The sequence below is a fragment of the Schistocerca serialis genome, chromosome 4 (genome assembly GCF_023864345.2).
Source record: "Schistocerca serialis cubense isolate TAMUIC-IGC-003099 chromosome 4, iqSchSeri2.2, whole genome shotgun sequence".
Classification (NCBI taxonomy): Eukaryota; Metazoa; Arthropoda; class Insecta; order Orthoptera; family Acrididae; genus Schistocerca; species Schistocerca serialis.
This window is the reverse complement of record NC_064641.1, coordinates 159,071,681-159,089,514: the sequence shown is the minus strand read 5'-3', so window position 1 is coordinate 159,089,514 and position 17,834 is coordinate 159,071,681. Positions and strand designations below refer to the sequence as shown.

General features: G+C 44.4%; 1 non-coding gene across 1 annotated transcript; it reads left to right on the top strand.

Annotated features, from left to right (window-relative positions):
- The first annotated feature begins 4,343 nt into the window (after window positions 1–4,343).
- On the top strand, window positions 4,344–4,418 carry Trnas-cga (transfer RNA serine (anticodon CGA)). The gene has a single exon. It is a non-coding gene; the product is annotated as a tRNA-Ser (tRNA).
- Window positions 4,419–17,834: the final 13,416 nt, after the last annotated feature.

Below are 17,834 nucleotides of genomic sequence, written 5' to 3'. Positions count from 1 at the left end.
GGCACTTAAAGTAGTAAAGGAGTTTTGCTATTTGGGGAGCAAAATAACTGATGATGGTAGAAGTAGAGAGGATATAAAATGTAGGCTGGCAATGGCAAGGAAAGCGTTTCTGAAGAAGAGAAATTTGTTAACATCCAGTATTGATATAAGTGTCAGGAAGTCATTTCTGAAAGTATTCATATGGAGTGTAGCCATGTATGGAAGTGAAACATGGACGATAAATAGTTTGGACAAGAAGAGAATAGAAGCTTTCGAAATGTGGTGCTACAGAAGAATGCTGAAGATTAGATGGGTAGATCACATAACTAATGAGGAAGTATTGAATAGGATTGGGGAGAAGAGAAGTTTGTGGCACAACTTGACCAGAAGAAGGGATCGGTTGGTAGGACATGTTCTGAGGCATCAAGGGATCACCAATTTAGTATTGGAGGGCAGCGTGGAGGGTAAAAATCGTAGGGAGAGATCAAGAGATGAATACACTAAGCAGATTCAGAAGGATGTAGGTTGCATAAGTACTGGGAGATGAAAAAGCTTGCACAGGATAGAGTAGCATGGAGACCTGCATCAAACCAGTCTCAGGACTGAAGACCATAACAACAACAACATTATGTAAAAGGATCAACAGATGGAGATGTCAACTGTCTACCCCACTGAAGAGCCCCAAACGTAACACGCTGTCAGTATGTATTCGAAAATGTCGATTTAATTGTCTCCACTACTAATGGCTGGGAAAATGAGGCTATCAAATGCATCACCTCAGCCTCGGCTTTCCCAACAAGTTAAGAGGCCCGGCTCCTTCTGTAACAGAAGTACGACACATAGGTGTTATGGAACTTGAGATATTCCAACGCAAGTCAAGCAGTGCATTACAGCAGATTATTGTTCTAGATTTGAACATGAGTACTTCTATTTTACAGGCATACTGAAACCCATCCCAACCCCATGATGGTTGGAGTGCTGACACCAAAGTTTTCAGTTAGTCTGCGTAAGCAGTTATGTTGGCCACTAATGTGGTATGTATAGAGATCGTGTCAACCCTTTCAGCATCAACTACAGACTGAAGATGTCACACTGAAGCGCCGAAACTAGTAGCTACAAAATAAATAATATCATAAGGACGGCTGTAGGCGTTTAATTTTCTCACAATAGATGTGAAATAATCTCAGTGACATGTGAAATTTAGGAAACAGGTGATTGCTTACCAAAACCTGGAGCGGAGCCCTGGTCTTCCATTAGCAAACAATAAGGAAGATCTTCTCACAAGACTTCTATAATCTACAAAGGATGCTGCCATCCAAAGGCAGAGGCAAAAGAAGTAGTATGAAATTTCTGCTAAATTGACAATACCTACTTCTACAAAAGTGTTTTACTTATAAATGTTGTGGAATGGATGTTACACTGTGGAACGCATGAAGTTCGATCATGTGTGTGTACCTGTTTTACGTCTACTTGGGACTGTTTGTGGAATGTAATAACGAAATTCTTAGTGCCACTGATTTACACAACTGGCCACTAAAATTGCTACACCACAATGATGACGTGCTACAGACGCGAAATTTAACCGACAGGAAGAAGATGCTGTGATATGCAAATGATTAGCTTTTCAGAGCATTCGCACAAGGTTGGCGCCGGTGGCGACACCTACAACGTGCTGACATGAGGAAAGTTTCCAACCGATTTCTCATACACAAACAGCAGTTGACCAGCGTTGCCTGGTGAAACGTTGTTGTAATGCCTCGTGTAAGAAGGAGAAATGCGTACCATCACGTTTCCGACTCTGATAAAGGTCGGATTGTAGCCTATCGCGATTGCGGTTTATCGTATCGCGACATTGCTGCTCGCTTTGGTCGAGATCCAATAACTGTTAGCAGAATATGGAGTCGGTGAGTTCAGGAGGAAATTCCGGAACGCCGTGCTGGATACCAACGGCCTCGTATCACTAGCAGTCGAGATAATAGCCATCTTATCCACATGGCTGTAACGGCTCGTGCAGCCACGTCTCGATCCCTGAGTCAACAGATGGGGACGTTTGCAAGACAACAACCATCTGCATCTTGCAGCAGCATGGACTATCAGCTCGGAGACCATGGCTGCGGTTACCCTTGACGCTGCGTCACAGACAGGAGCGCCTGCGGTGGTGTACTAAACGACGAACCTGGGTGCACGAATGGCAAAACGTCATTTTTTCGGATGAATCCAGGTTTTGTTTACAGCATCATGATGGTCGCATCCGTGTTTGGCGACATCGCGGTGAACGCACATTGGAAGCGAGTATTCGTTATCGCCATACTGGCGTATCACCTGGCTTGATGGTATGAGATGCCATTGGTTACACGTCTCGGTCACCTCTTGTTCGCACTGACAGCACTTTGAACAGTGGACGTTGCATTTCAGATGTGTTACGACCCGTGGCTGTACCCTTCATTCGATCCCTGCGAAACCCTACATTTCAGCAGGATAATGCGCGACCGCATGTTGCAGGTCTTGTACGGGCCTTTCTGGATACAGAAAATGTTCGACTGCTGCCCTAGCTAGCACATTCTTCAGATCTCTCACCAATTGAAAACGTCTGGTCAATGGTGGCCGACCAATGGCTCATCACAATACGCCAGTCACTACTCTTGATGAACTGTGGTATCGTGTTGAAGGTGCATGGACTGCTGTACCTGTACAAGCCATCCAAGCTCTGTTTGACTCAATGCCCAGACGTATCAAGGCCGTTATTACGGCCAGAGGTGGTTGTTCTGGGTACTGATTTTTCAGGATCTATGCACCCAAATTGCGTGAAAATGTAATCACATTTTAGTTCTAGTATAATATATTTGTCCAATGAATACCCGTTTATCATCTGCATTTATTCTTGCTGTAGAATTTTAATGGCCAGTAGTGTAGTTAACGATTCGAGAACTTGTTCTTGTTCTGATAAATACGAAATATTCTACGTACTTTTCTTACATATTACCTTATTCCATTCCAGTCTGAGGGAGTTGTAAATCCAGCTTCCTAACCTGGCAACCAAGGAAAACTTCTCTAAACTCTCCGTCAGAGACGGCGGATTGAAACAATTTTAATTTATTTCTGGGACAATGTTATCAATTGTCAATTGTCCAAGAAAAAAATTCTAATTTAATGTGGTGCTATGTGTGTTTTTTACTCTATCCTATCGAAGTATCTGGGCAGCCCTAGGTAATGCGCAATTAACATCTCGAGAGACAGATCCGCCTATATGATAGGAGGTAGGGTGGTTAGCAGTAACAGCATAATGGGTCGATAACGAAGCTCGCTTGCTTCGAACATGGACTTCTCATTGTACGTCAGCTAAGCAACAAATCCATCAGGGTCATTGCCCTGATGGATCGCAGCTGCCTGTGGCTGCCCATGTCGACAGTTGGTGCTGTCACTGTGGAATGGAACCGCGAAGGAACAACCGGAACTAAATCAGGCAGACCCGATGTACTGAAGGATAGGAGTCGTCGAGCTTTGCGGAGAGTGATTGTAAGAAATCGCATGAAATAAGCAAAAGGAATCACTCGTGAGTTCCAGAGTGCTGCCAGCAGTCCAAGTCGCACACTGACTGTGCGTAAGGAGTTAAGAGGATGGGGTACAGTCGTCACCTACGTCACCTCCTCAAAAACATTGTATCTCTGTAATCGCTTGTAAGCGGCGCTTGAAATGAAATAAAGAGCGATACCACTGAAGAGTGGATGGCCGGAAACGAGTATTTTGGAGTACTGTGGGCATCCGATCGCAGAGTTTGATTTTGACGAATGCCTGGAGAACGTTTCATGCCATCATGCGTAGTGTCAGTAGTGAGATACGGAGACGGGGGTGTTACGGTACGAGGGTGAATTCCGTAAGCGTGGTGTGGTCCCATTAATGCGCTTAAGAAGACGCTAAATTCATTTGCGCTTTATTACTGTGCCAAAAGTGTACCTGAATGAGTAAAACTAGGAACTGTGAGAATATCGCGAGATACTTCGCACAAGATAGGAACAATATTGTTAACTGGGCGTCTAAACAATCACACATTAATAATTACTTCACATGACTCGCTGCTCAGTCCCTCGGTGTTCTCAAGAATCGCAGTTCTGTGAATCTAAGCAGCCTAGCGTACTCCAGAATGAGATTTTCACTCTGCAGCGGAGTGTGTGCCGATATGAAACTTCCTGACAGATTAAAACTGTGCGCCGGACCGAGACTCGAACTCAGGACCATGTCTCCGCAATATCCTTTCTCCCGGGAGTGCTAGTTCTGCAAGGTTCGCAGAAGAGCTTCTGTGAAGTTTGGAAGGTAGGAGACGAGGTACTGGCAGAATTGAATCTGTGAGGGCGGGTTGTGAGTCGTGCTTGGGTAGCTCAGTTGGTAGAGCACTTGCCCGCGAAAGGCAAAGGTCCCGAGTTCGACTCTCGGTCCGGCAAACAGTTTTAATCTGTCAGGAAGTTTCAGCGTAGCGTACTTTCCAATATTTTCTGAGAAGCGAACCGGTATCTATGAGTGGACTCTTCGACTAACGTTCTTTTCTTTAAATTAAATGGCTCTTGTCAGTCATTGACGGGCTACATCATCATGACGCACAAAACAAGCCTGTCGTTCATTGCGTCAATGGAGGGGAATGCAGTTACAACATACATACAACCCTACATACTTCGGAGTAAAGCCTGACCGAACACTCGCTTTCAAAGATCACTCCGAGAATACGCAAGCTCACAAATAGCTCGTGGGGAGCCCAACCAAATCTCCTACGCACATCTGCCTTAGCTTTACGTTTTTTCACAGCTGAATATGCAGCAGCAGTCTGGCAGAACTCTACACATGCCCAGCCTGCCGGTACCGCCCTCACCGAGACAGGCCGCATCATGACCAACTTCAGTCGACAAAATCTACCAGCTGGCAGGCATATCACCCCGGAAACAAGACGAAGAACAGTGGCAGAAGTTGAAATGGAAAAACAGGAAAACGATCCCAGGCACCCCGTGTCTGGAAATTTATGTTAAGGTCTCATGGGACCAAACTGCTGAGGTCATCGGTCCCTATGCTGACACACTACTTAATCTAACTTAAACTAATTTCCACTAAGGACGACACCCACACGCATGCCCGAGGGAGGGCTCGAACCTCCGACGGGAGGGAGCCGCGCGGACCGTGACAAGACGCCTGCGACCGCGAGGCTACCCCACGCGGCCCATGTTTGGAAGTGAAACACCGTGTTCAAGGCTGAAGTCCAGAATGAGTTCCCTGCAAACAACTGAAGCAATTACATCTTCACCTTCGACTCACCGAACTGAGCTGTAGCGGGACAAAATATTTGGAATTAATAGCCAAAACTTAAAGGAAGAGCCTGCTGCTGGTTTTCAACTACCCTATCACACGTGGAAGACTGAACAGACTGCGGACTGGAGTGATGCGGTGCAAACAAAACTTGAAACGATCGGGATACATTTCTGGAGATGCAGCCTGCGAATACGGAGAATCTCAAGACACCTCTTGGTCTGCCCGAAGTTGCCAAAATCCTGCACACTTGACGACCTGGTCGCAGCAAATGTTCCAGCAATCAAGACTGCCAATTTCTGAGCCTAAAAAAAAAAAAGGTTCAAATGGATCTAAGCACTGTGGGACTTAACATCTGAGGTCATCAGTCCCCTAGACTTAGAACTACTTAAACTTAACTAACCCAAGGACATCACACACATCCATACCCGAGGCAGGATTCGAGCCTGCGACCGTAGCAGCAGTGCGGTTCCGGACTGAAGCGCCTAGAACCGCTCGGCCACAAGGCCGGCAACCTCAAAACATATTTGACTTGTATAAAATCCTGCGTATACATTGTAGATATCTTGGATATTCTAAATAATTTTTTTATACTGTCCTGTATACGAAAATAATAATAATAATGCGTCCATCGAACAGAATGGCCTTAGCTCGGTCACAGATCAGTAACTTGACTCGTGTTTTATGACTACAGACAGCCATCTAAAGATGATACTGCTGCGAAGAAGAGACTAATTCCAGTGAGCCAAGCACGTGTCAGGGACAGATTTATCACGCTGAAAGGTGTGTATTTGGTGAGAAGTGGGTGTATTTTCTGTGCTTTTGCCACAGGGACTGTTGTAGTAAATCTCTTTGACAGCTCCACGGGGAGTGTTGTAATAAATTTCTTTGGCAGGCAGAATTAATTTTACGTGTAAATAATGTTTGCCGGCCTCGGTGGCCGTGCGGTTCTAGGCGCTTCAGTCCGGAACCGCGGAACTGCTACGGTCGCAGGTTCGAATCCTGCCTCGGGCATGGATGTGTGTGATGTCCTTAGGTTAGTTAGGTTTAAGTAGTTCTAAGTTCTAGGGGACTGATGACCTAAGATGTTAAGTCCCATAGGGCTCAGAGCCATTTGAACCATTTGTAAATGATGTTTGCTTCTTGCCGGCCAAGCTGGGAGATTAGTTTGCGGGGAGATTGGTTTTCGGGAGGCTGTTTTTTCACGCCAGTATATGCTGGGTAAGGCAACATGCATCAGAACTTCTGCGTTTGCTGCGATCGCTAACAGTGGCGCAAAATTCTTAGAGTAGATTCTTCATACCGCTTGTTGTTGTATGGAGACTAAAAAAAAATGGTTCAAATGGCTCTGAGCACTATGGGACTCAACTGCTGAGGTCATTAGTCCCCTATAACTCAGAACTAGTTAAACCTAACTAACCTAAGGACATCACAAACATCCATGCCCGAGGCAGGATTCGAACCTGCGACCGTAGCGGTCTGGCGGTTCCAGACTGCAGCGCCTTTAACCGCACGGCCACTTCGGCCGGCCTATGGAGACTAAATTCATGATTAGAAAATATTTTTCTTGGTAGCTAACTCATGATATCGAAATAAGTGTCCAAGGAATAGAAAAGCAACTGAAATGACTCAACAGAGGAAAGTCCACTGGACCTGACAGGATACCAATTCGATTCTACACAGAATAAGCGAAAAAACTTGCCCCCCTTCTAACAGCCGTGTACCGCAAGTCTCTAGAGCAACGGAAGGTTCCAAATGATTGGAAAAGAGCACAGGTAGTTCCAGTTTTCAAGAAGGGTCGTCGAGCAGATGCGCAAAACTATAGGCCTATATCTCTGACGTCGATCTGTTGTAGAATTTTAGAACATGTTTTTTGCTAGCGTATCACGTCATTTCTGGAAACCCAGAATCTACAATGTAGGAATCAACATGGATTCCGGAAACAGCGATCGTGTGAGACCAAACGTGCTTTATTTGTTCATGAGACCCAGAAAATATTAGATACAGGCTCGCAGGTAGATGCCATTTTCCTTGACTTCCGGAAGGCGTTCGATACAGTCCCGCACTGTCGCCTGATAAACAAAGTAAGCGCCTACGGAATATCAGATCAGCTGAATGGCTGGATTGAAGAGTTTTTAGCAAACAGAACACAGCATGTTGTTATCAATGGAGAGACGTCTACAGACGTTAAAGTAACCTCTGGCGTGCTACAGGGGAGTGTTATGGGACCATTTCTTTTCACAATATATATAAATAACCTAGCAGATAGTGTCGGAAGTTCCATGCGGCTTTTCACGGATGATGCTGTAGTATACAGAGAAGTTGCAGCATTAGAAAATTGCAGCGAAATGCAGGAAGATCTGCAGCGGATAGGCACTTGGTGCAGGGAGTGGCAACTGACCCTTAACATAGACAAATGCAATGTATTGCGAATACATAGAAAGAAGGATCCTTCACTTTATGATTATATGATAGCGGAACAAACAATGGTAACAGCTGATTCTGTAAAATATCTGGGAGTATGCGTACGGAACGATTTGAAGTGGAATGGCCATATGAAATTAATTGTTGGTAAGGCGGGTGCCAGGTTGAGATTCATTGAGAGAGTGCTTAGAAAATGTAGTCCATCAACAATGGAGGTGGCTTACAAAACACTCGTTCGACCTATACTTGAGTATTGCTCATCAGTGTAGGCTCCGTACCAGGCCGGGTTGACAGAGGAGATAGAGAGGATCCAAAGAAGAGCGGCGCGTTTCGTCACAGGGTTATTTGGTAACCGTGATAGCGTTACGGAGATGTTTAGCAAACTCAAGTGGCAGACTCTGCAAGAGAGGCGCTCTGAATGGCGGTGTAGCTTGCTGTCCAGGTTTCGAGAGGGTGCGTTTCTGGATAAGGTATCGAATATATTGCTTCCCCCTGCTTATAGCTCCCGAGGATATCAGGAATGTAAAATTTGAGAGATTCGAGCGCGCACGGAGGCTTTCCGGCAGTCGTTCTTCCAGCGAACCATACGCGACTGGAAGAGGAAAGGGAGGTAATGACAGTGGTACGTAAAGTGCCCTCCGCCACACACCGTGGGGGGCTTGGGGAGTATAAATGTAGATGTAGATGTAGATGATTGCCACGTAGTTGTTCAGAAAATCGTTATAGCACTCTTCACTTTCTTAAACGATCGTAACGTACAAATTACTTCTTTGCATAATTATTTACTGTATCAGTACAGTTTTCTGTTTCATGCTTGCGCCTATGTGATTGTTATTGACAATGATGTCTTAAAACAGTTAGGCAGTTTTCATTCAAATGTTACACAAATTTTTAACTGAGCTGAATTTCTGAGCTAGACTGTAACTTCAGCTTGAGACAGGACTAGATTCACTTTATCCCGAACTTCCACATTTCCTTTTTATGGTCAAAAACTTAGTTAGAAGTACCCTTCTTACATGTATTGAGCAGTCGCGAGCTTTAATTAATTAGCAGGGATACGTGCACTGCACTTTCGCTTAAGTTATTCAGTAGGCATTGCCTGGCAGGGCACTGCATAAGCGGCGTTACTTTAGGTCCACTTGCCGCAAAATGATTTATCACGTGTGCTGTTGCAGAGGGGGCAGATCTTCCTTGCGCAGAAAAGGATTATTTCACGCAGGGAGAATTGAACAGTTATATTTCTGTGTCGTTCCAAAGTAGTATCAGTAATTGCACGTGGTTTTTGCGTACGAAACTTAACATTACAAAGGTCTGACTGATGAAGTGCAAGTTGTTGAGTAATGTTTCACAGATAATTACTTTTCATGGCCAAGTTGATCATAAATCAATGAACAGATTACAAATTAACGTTTTCAGTTTTCCGTAATAAAATCTCACACGATAAAAAAAAAAATCGTAAGTTATGCAGTACTTTGTTTTAGGGCATGACGTTCGCACACTACAGCAAGAGAATAAGGTTTCTAAGAACAAATTACATTTACTAAGTTTTCATTCACGGTTGCTAGGACTCATTGTACATCACATTTAGAGTATTTAATTTAGAAAGTTCAAGACTGTTACACTCTAGAAATTTGCACAGCCATGCTGCGTTTAAAAAGCTGAAGTATAGAACATTTTGCAGATGTTACAGTCTAAAGATTACATTACAAACATAATTAGAAGTGTACATACAAACGTTACAGCATGTGAAAAGGAAAGTAATCATTAATTCTAACTGACGACAAGATGTATCACAAAACACACAGGTCTCTCACCACGTTAAGACCTCTGCATAGAGTTTGTGTATTCTCTTTTAAGAGCCCGTAAATGTACTTTTCTTCAAAAACTCTGAGGTTTATGTTTGTCGATGTTCTATTCCTCCCACTGTTGCAGTAAAGATGTATCCCGTGCAAGCAAGGAAAATAGTGGTAAATAGCCAGAAAACGGGTGCAAAGGTCTAAGGTTCGATGCGCAGACTGGCCTAGGATTTAAATCTTGTACTCATGGCTTCTTTCACTCCGGTTGTGTTCTTGTAAAATCAAAAGAAAGGTGAGCTTGTCACTCATTAGGAATAAACGTTGAAATGTAAGTCCTCCTAGAACTGGCTGGGTGAGTCAGTTTCATAGAATGAGGAAGGCGACGGTATGTCACATTCCAAGTAAAACACAATGATCCTTGTAAAGATATACCTCTACGGAGCCTATATCAATAATTCTTCCCTTTAGTTATCTGATTTATTCGTTATTTTTAATGATAAATGTCAGTACATTCAAATATTAGTAGTATCTGAATGTGTCTATGTACTTGCATGTATCTTTGCTGTCAGAGAGTCTGTTTTCGACTATCGAACCGAACAATCGAGTGATAGGGCGGTGACGAAATAACACTGATTGTTGACGTATGGCGCGACTATTATATTGGTTTTCTTGCTTAAAGACGCGTATAAAACATTTAAATCATTATGTGCACTGTATCGTGTGAACTGCAGAAAGACAGTGATTAATATCGAGTAAACAATGAACTGTATGCCCTGCTTTAAGTGCGAATGAAGCAAGACAGTTTTCCTGTGTACGACTGACGCAAATCGATAGTTCCGCTGGTGAAACAATTTGTTGAAATGTGACGTATACTCGTATCATTCACGGAGTACGACACTCTGTGGACGAATAACCACCATAAATACGACAGGGTCCCGTTTTTCAGATTGTACACACACTATAATTTCAGTGCGTTGACGTCAAGCTCAAGACAATATCTGCGACAGTACAGTACCTATCATTACTTGCAACAGATGTTTAACGGATCTGGAGACATTATTTTCAACTCAGAACCACCAAATACCAGCACAGCGCGGAATCTTGCGACGAGGTAAGGCACAGCCATAGCAGAAACTTTCGATAATGAATGAAAAATCAAATCAGACACTCAATATTACTTGCTTTTGTTTTAAAATAGAATGTTTGCTGGTCTTGAGTAATATGTGATTTACAACATTGTCACTGTAACAGTACCAACATATAAATGTAGGATTTGCTCCACATTCCTCCCAAAACGATATTTCTACTATTCAGTAAAATAATATTCATACCCTCTTCCATCCAGTCAGTGTATCTGCCAAGTTTTTCAAATTCTGATTTCTCACATAAGAAATAAATACAAGCGTCAAATGAACAGATTTGCAATCCGGCAATCCGCCTTTTTGTGGCGTATGAGCAAACCTGTTCTGACTGACCGAGAACCGCAACCCGCGCGATATTCGAATTTGGCAGCTGGTCTACACGTGTTGGGGGATGGTTTCATGGTTTGTTTACGATATTACGCGAACTGGGCGTGTCTGTTTCGAATAACGGAGCACTTTTCTGGATAAATTCATACTTATCATTTATCAACACTGGTGCTACATACTGTGCAACTATCACCTGAAACTTGCACCGTAAATATTGGAGAAATTGAAAGTGGTATTGATGTGCGATTTTCACAGATTGGATTGATAGTTGGGGCTCGTATTCTTAGCCAATAAACATATTGCAATAACACTTAGAAAGTGTATTTTTTGTGCAAACATACACTTTTCTTTAGTGGAATAATGCCTATTGACATTAACAGACTAAAAGTAGGGTAAATAAGAGTGTCAGTGGTGTTTGTTGCAGGGTTCTAGTGCTAGTCGTTCACGAGATGACGTATTTTGAAACGTTTTCCACACCGTCACTTGTCTGTGCCATTCAACTTGCATAGTTGCTACTTACAATGTTGTTATATTTGCTTAAAGGGTCCTTGTGCGTTCCTTGAGAACATTGCGACTTTCTAGTTGCTGTATGGCAATCCAAGCAGTAGGTCGTGAGTGGACGGTAGGATTTACCAATGCAAAAATGGCTCTGAGCACTATGGGACTTAGCATCTATGGTCATCAGTCCCCTAGAACTTAGAACTACTTAAACCTAACTAACCTAAGGACATCACACAACACCCAGCCATCACGAGGCAGAGAAAATCCCTGACCCCGCCGGGAATCGAACCCAGGAACCCGGGCGTGGGAAGCGAAAACGCTACCGCACGACCACGAGATGCGGGCTTACCAATGCAGAATAAACCGACATGCTCATGGTGTATAGAGTGTGTAGGAAGAATGCAGTTAGTTCTTCTACGGAGTATGCGGCAAGATATCCCAAGAGACGCCAACCATCTCAGCAATTATTTATCAACCTCTTCAACCAGTTACGTGAAAGTGTTAGTGTAACACCGAGACAACGTATCAGAAGAAAACGATTGACGACAGAAGTGGGGGAAATTAATGTTCTTGCTTCTGTTGCAGTTGATCTGTATGTTATCTCCCACAGAATCGCACGAGGAAGTGGCATGAGTGAGGCAAATGCCCTATGCATTCTCTATCGGCCTAGGCTCCGTCCTTACCACATGCTCCCACCCAGCAAGAACTGCGTGGATATGATTACGAGAATCGTGTTAACTTCTGTACATAGGCATTAAGACAGTTACTCCAGATTTATCATGTATTTTGTTTAATGATGAAGTCACATTTACCGATCATGGCCAGGTAAGCTGCCGAAACATGCATTATTTGTCTTTTAATCCCCGTTGTCTTCGTCAGGTGGAACGTCCGCGTCAATGGGGGATAAACGAATGGTATGGAATAGTGAACCATTAGCTCATATGCCCATGTATCATAGGCGGAAGACTGAATGCACACAAGTATCACAGCCTCCCAACGGATCATCTTCGATGGATGCTAGAAGACGTTCCTCTGCAAACTAGGAGGCACCTTTGGTACCAACATGATAGCTGTCCAGCCCATAGTGCACAGCATGTCTTCACGAATTGTTTCCAAACGAGGACCTGTACCTTGGCCGGTCCTTTCTCCGGATTTGACGCCTGTAGACTTTTTCTGTGGAGAAATCTGAAAGATACTCTCTTCAAGAATATACCAATTACACCCGATGATACGCAACGACGTACTACTGCAGTCTGCTCGGATATCTGCGGCGAAATATTAGCACACGTGGAGCAGTCGTTCCGTACCAGACAGGAAGCGTGTATTGCCGCTGCCGGTGGTCATTTTGAACACGACCTATGATGGTAAATTGTCTCTTTACTGGTGAGAATCCACATCAATTGGGAATGTAGGAGGACGGTATAGGTTATCTTCAATCAGAAATGATTCCCAACAATTAGTAATAAAATAATATTTATTAAACATGAAGAAATACTCAGATTAAATATGCTTCTTCTTCTGAAACGTCTAGCACAATTAGACGTTTGAAATTATTAGAAGTCCTGAGAGACATTAAAGTCCTGTCACTGTGCCCCTGAGTGACGCCCACGGATCCCAAGCCTCGGAGACGACGGACGAGCACTGCAGCTTGTTGACTCGGCGGTAACTGGAGACTGTACACAAGCCGGTGCACAAGAGAACTGTCCGCTGTAACTCACAAGGGAACCTCCCCATCGCACCCCCCTCAGATTTAGTTACAAGTTGGCACAGTGGATAGGCCTTGAAAAACTGAACACAGATCAATCGAGAAAACAGGAAGAAGTTGTGTGGAACTATGAAAAAAATAAGCAAAATATACAAACTGGGTAGTTCATGCGCAAGATAGGCAACATCAGAGAGACTCTGAGGTCAGGAGCGCCGTGGTCCTGTGGTTCCGTGAGCAGCTGCGGAATGAAAGGTCCTTGGTTCAAGTTTTCCCTCGAGTGAAAAATTTACTTTCTTTATTTTCGCAAAGTTATGATCTGTCCGTTCGTTCATTGACGTCTCTGTTCACTGTGATAAGTTCAGTGTCTGTGTTTTGCGACCGCACCGCAAAACCGTGCGATTAGTAGAGGAAAGGACGTGCCTCTCCAATGGGAACCGAAAACATTTGAGGCCATAGGTCCATCGATTCCTCCACAGGAAAACACGTCTAATATGTTCTATACGACACTGGTGACGGCATGTGCGTAACATGACAGGAATATGTGGTCGATCCACCTAACTTGTACACTTGGTGAATGGATAAAAAGATTCTTCTACCTTGCCCGATTTAGATGTTTCGATGTTTGTTTAGGTGTAGCGTCCCCATACTACGGCGCAGTTACCTCGCATCGGACGGACGGACGGACAGATAATAATTGTCTGAAAATAAAAAATTAAACTTCTTACTCGAGGGGAGACTTGAACCAAGTATCTCTCACCTCTCGTTCCACAGCTGCTCACTCTATCCACGGGACCACGGCGCTCCTGAGCTCACACTATCCTTGATGTTACCTATCTTGCGCATGGACTACTCAGTTTGTATATTTTGCTTATTTTTTTCATACTTCAACACAACTTCTTCCTGTTTTCTCGATTGATCTGTGTTCAGTTTTTCAAGGCCTATCCACTGTGCCAACTTATAACTAAATCTGAGGGGGGTGCGATGGGGAGGTTCACTTGTCAGTGCTCTGGGGTTTAACGAGGCGTCGCCCAATCGCTACGCACACACGTGTAGCCCATGGTTTGGCAGTTGCGGTATAGTTGGTACTGCCAATCCATACAGCTGCTGCGCTACTAGTGTGTAGGCCGCGGCTTGTCCATTGTGGTGCGGTACTCTCTGGAGTTGTGACTACGGCACCTCAACAATAACTAGTGTATGTTTTCGTGTTGTTCCTTAGTGTGTGGTACAGTTGGTATTGTACAATTGTCGCTGTTGGAACTTTTCGAAATACGAAATCTTGTAAACGACTCGCATTAGAATCCTGCAACAACCCCTCCGACATTCTAATTCGCCGTATTTTTAGTCTGTTAATTAAACAGGCATTGTTCATTTAAAAACTGCATGTTAACGCAAGAATACGATGTTCATTCAATTTCCTTAATCTTGTTTTTTGCATTTTTGGGTAAAGATGCAGGTCGAGTTCATGAGTACAGCTTTTATTGCTTTTTTGAGTTGCACATTAAATTTAATTTTATTCCTTTGGCTCAGAATGCCACATGCGGAATTAATCATTGTTAACTAACACACGAAAGTTTATTCAGTCTAAAATTTTCGATATTAGGTCACCATGTCATTATACGTTCATTTACACTATTTAAGTTTCGATCGACTATCTAGTTGTGGTACACGCCTAAACCAAGCTGCGGCCTGCTGGTAGCCTTATCTTATTTATATAAATATTCTCTTATTAAATACGTGTCTCCCTTCACACCAGCTGCGGCACGACTTGACATCTGAAGTCATCAGTCCCCTAGAACTTAGAACTACTTAAACCTAACTAACCGAAGGACATCACACACAACGATGCCCAAGGCAGGATTCGAACCTGTGACCGTAGCGGTCGCGCGGTTCCAGATTGAAGCACCTAGAACCGCTCGGCCACTCCGGCCGGCTACCCCACTATCCACTGCCTATATCGATACAGTGCTCTCTGTCTGTCTGTCTGTCTCTGGTCGATCTGCAAGCGGCAGTTATGGCTAGAAAGTACCGAGTGTTGGAAATAGAAATGAGAGTTCGGCGTCATTGGTCGGGAAGCCCCTAGCGGAGCAGGTCCCGCCGCCTTGGTGCAGGTGTTATTACATTCGACGCCACATTGGGCGACCCGCGCGCCGGATGGGGATGAAATGATGATGCAGGCGGCACTCAGTCCCTGAGCGGAGAAAATCCCCGACCCAACTGGGAATCGAACCCGGGATGACCACTCAGCTATCGGGGCGGACAGTACCGAGTGTTGAGACATTCAAACGTATTAAAGGGTTTTGCTCATAAACAATGAAATCGTTTCCAAACGATCACAGTCACGCTAAAGCCAATAAGATTGAGATAACACATGTCTGCACTCGGTATGGAATAAGTGTAAGAACAGTTACACACTGAAGAGCCAAAGAACTGGTACACCTACCTAATATTGTGTAGGACCCCCGCGAGCGCACAGAAGTGTCACAACACGACGTGGCAAGGACTCAACTAATGTCTGAAGTAGTGCTGGAGAGAAATGACACCATGAATCCTCCAGGGTCGTTCATAAATCCGTAAGAGTACGAGCGGCGGAGATCTCTTCTGAACAGCACGTTGCAAGGCATCCCAGATATGCTCAATAATGTTCATGTCTGGGGAGTTTGGTGTCCAGCGGACGTGTTTAAACTCAAAAGAGGGTTCCTGCATCCACCCTGTAGAAATTCTGGACGTTTGGGATGTCACATTGTCCTGCTGGGACTGCCCAAGTCCGTCGGAATGTACAATGGACATGAATGCATGCAGGTGACCAGACAGGATGCTTACGCACATGTCACCTGTCAGAGTCGTATCTAGACGTATCAAGGGTCCCATAGCACTCCAACTGCACACACTCCACAACACTGCCGGCCGTTGTGGCCGAGCGGTTCTAGGCGATTCAGTCCGGAACCGCGCTGCTGCTACGGTCGCAGGTTCGAATCGTGCCTCGGGCATGGATGTGTGTGATGTCCTTAGGTTGGTTAGATTTAAGTAGTTTCTAAGTCTAGGGGACTAATGACCTCAGATGTTAAGTCCCATATTGCTTAGAGCTATTTGAACCCACAACATTACAGAGCCTCCACCAACTTGGACAGTCCCCCGCTGACATGCAGGGTCCATAGATTCATGTTTTTGTCTCCATACCCGCACGCGTCTATCCGCTAGATACAATTTGAAATGAGACTCGTCCGAACAGGCAACATGTTTCCAGCCATCAGCACTCAGATATCGGTGGTGACGGGCCCTGGCGAGACGTAAAGTCTTGTGTCGTGCAGTCATCAAGAGTAAAAGAGTGGGCCTCCTGCTCTGAAAGCACATATCGATGAGGTTTCGTTGAATGGTTTGCACGTTGACACTTATTGATGGTCCAGTATTGAAATCTGCAGCAATTTGCGGAAGGGTTGCACTTCTGTCACGTTGAACGATTCTCTTCAGTCGTCGTTGGTCCAGTTCTTGCAGGATCTTTTTCCGACCGCAGCGAAGTCGGCGTTCTGATGTTTTACCGTATTCCTGATTTCACGGAACACTCGTGGTAAAACCCACTTCATGGCTACCTCAGAGATGCTGTGTCCCATAACTCATGTGCCGACTATAATACTACGTTCAAATTCACTTAAATCTTGATTACCTGCCATTGTAGCAGCAATAATTGGGGTAACAACTGAGCCAGTCACTTGTCTTTTACAGGCGTTTCCGACCGCAGCGCCGTATTCTACCTGTTAACAGATCTCTGTTTTGAATACACGTGCCTATACCAGTTTGTTTGGCTCTTCAGTGTATAAATAATATTGACTTTCGAATACATGTGTCGCGTTTTGGCAAGTAAGTCGGCACCGTCGGGACGATCTTCGAGAGACGTCAGCACGCGTGGCGTTAATGGTTTCGTGTGGAATATCAATGCAAGAAAAACTGTACGTTAAACGATATTTTTTAACGAGTGGCTGAAGATTCGCTTCGTTAACGTGTCGTGAAGATTACAATAACCCGTGTCGCGACAGTTAGCGCCCTCTTGTGTTACGCAGCTATTGTTAAGAGTGCACATCGGGACGACAGATAATTGTGTATTACAAAACTGTTTCTATATGAGTATCAGTTATCATTAGGACACGTCAGTCGGCCGTAGTGGCCGAGCGGTTCTAGGCGCTACAGTCTGGAACCGCGCGACCGCTACGGTCGCAGATTCGAATCCTGCCGTGGGCATGGATGTATGTGATGTCCTTAGGTTAGTTAGGTTTAAGTAGTTCTAAGTTCTAGGGGACTGATAACCTCAGCAGTTAAGTCCCATAGTGCTCAGAGCCATTTGAACCATTTTTTTAGGACACGTGAAGAATTAAGTACGGGTAGCTATAGTGTGAACAGTGCAGCCCACGTATTACGTAATGTATGTTTTTCCTGTGCCAATAATCGCACAATTTTACCGGAGCTGAAGAGTGATTTCGTTGTGTCTTTTCCCAAACATTGTAGACATTTGTTTTTTACAGGAACGCAACCTGTTGGTGCAACAGGAGCAAGTGATTGAGAATGTCGCAACAAATCAGGTATGTGGACATTACAACGACAGTGCACGTATTGTCCTGTCATCTGATTTCCGTCGGGTCGTTGACAAATATTTATTTATTTATTTTTCTGGTGACTCAT